Raw genomic sequence first — 2033 nt, 5'->3', positions numbered from 1 at the left:
GAGCAGAGTCCAAAGGCACTGGTTTATGGCAGCTAATAAAAAGTCCAGGTGGAGCCAGTGCCCTTGAAACAGGGCGGGTGGGGGGGGGGCAGATAGGGAGAGCACCTGTGCCCCCTCTAAGAAGTGTCATGCCCAGTGAAAGAGACCTCTAGGGGTGCCAGGGTGCCCATCTGTCCAGGAGGGGCCGCAAGTGTGAACCCCCCCCCCCCCCCCCCCCCCCCCCGTCCCCCTGCCCTGTGAGCCATTCTCCCGGGGAAGGAGGGAGGACAGCTGAGCTTCGTCGTCTGGCTTGGTAGGAGGAAGGGTCCAGGCTCCCCTGCCTTTCCTGGCTGGTGCTGTCCACCTGCAGTGAAGGCCTGGGCCTTGGGCAGAAACGTACCCTATCCCTGGGAGTGTGCTCACTGGGTGTCAGGGGTGGGGCACATTGGCTCCTGCTGTCAGGCTGTCACTGGCTCCGCTGGCTCCCAGGGACCAGCGTCCCTGGCGGGCACCTGCGTCCCCACCCCCTCACCCATTCTCACTCTCTCTGGGGCCCTATCTTCCCTTATATGGTGAAGGCAGTTCCTAAGGAGGGGGGGTGGGGACAAAGGTCGCTCTCCTGCAGCCAGCTTGCCACAACTCCCTGAGACCTCCCAGGTGGCAGCTGCCTCCCCCAGACAGGTAAGGCAACCCTGCCGGACACACCAGACGGACACACTCGGACGGGACGGTAGGTGCAGGAGAGGACGGGACAAGGGCCCCGGCTTCTTGCTAGCAGCCTGGGGCTTCCTGTAGCACCTTGGAGCGGACGTGAGGGAGAGGCTTGGCACTCTGGAGCGTCTGGAAAGAGCAGGGAGCCCAGTGTGGCTTCCTGGGCCTCCAAGGAAAGAACCGTACAGACTCCACTCCAGGCAGCTGCTCTTTCAGACTCGCACCTGCCGTTAGCACCCACCTGACTTCAAGTGTCAACCATCCCGGATTGCCCTGAATGGGGAGATTCTGGAGACACTGGGCTTTTAGATTTAAACCTTGGATACTCCTGGGCAAACTGGGACTAGCTGGTCGCCCTAATCTCATTCTGCCACCCCCTTCCTGCACCTCACCCCATCTTTTTGCATATTTGTTCCTCATATGAAATGGTTTCTTTCTTTGTGCGGTCATTCCCCCTGACACTCCTGGGGCCTCGGGGCTCCTGGATCCTAGGGTGTGAGCAACAGCCATCAGGAATTGAATGGGCAAAGGCAGAGAGAGGCAGGGGGCTGGTGAGGCAGGGCCCTTTCGGCCCCAGTCCATGCTCCCCGGCCACCCTAGCATGCCCTTCTGTCCCCAGGTCCAGACCTCTGGCCTTACGAGCCACTGTGGCCCCATTCAGCTGAAATGGGGAGGAAAAGAAGTGGGAGCCAAGTGCAGACCAGGGTCTTGGGATGTACTGACCACCCCTTCCCAGAAAGCCTGCAAAGACATTCTCAGGGCTTCGAGAGACAGAGTCTGTAGGATGGGATGCTGGGTTGTGTCCTCTCTCCCTGCTCTCGTGGGCCTGGGGAAGCAGGAGGGTGTCCTGGGTTTCAGGAACTGCCATACCCCTGTCCAGCTCAGACCCGCATGACTGGGGACTGAGAGCCGGGATGACAGCACCCCACAGCTCTCTGGAGCCGGAACCCTGAGGACAGGACAGCAATTAGAAAATGAAAGGTGGGACCTGGATGGAGCAGGAGCCCTAACTCCCCCCAGGGCTCCAACATGGTCCACCCCTTCCATCCCACAATTTCGTCTTTAAGTTTTATGAATATTTATTGAGCATCTACTATGGGGGCTACGCAGACCAACTGTCTAGGTCCTTGACCTCGGAGACCTGGGATTTATAAACAGATCCTTTCATTGCCATGTGGTCAGGGCGCCAAGAGAGGCACAGGTCCAGGATGCTCTGGTGCCCTTGAGGAAGGGCCTCGTCTAGCCTGAGGATTCTGGGAAGGTCTCCTGGAAGAAATGAGACCTAAACTGAGTCTAGAGGAGCAACTAAGTATGAGCCTTGTGAAGACAGGTGGGGAGGCCAT

The sequence above is a fragment of the Prionailurus viverrinus genome, chromosome C1 (assembly GCF_022837055.1).
Source record: "Prionailurus viverrinus isolate Anna chromosome C1, UM_Priviv_1.0, whole genome shotgun sequence".
NCBI lineage: Eukaryota > Metazoa > Chordata > Mammalia > Carnivora > Felidae > Prionailurus > Prionailurus viverrinus.
The sequence above is the reverse complement of the archived record's forward strand: the minus strand, read 5'-3'. Positions refer to the sequence as shown.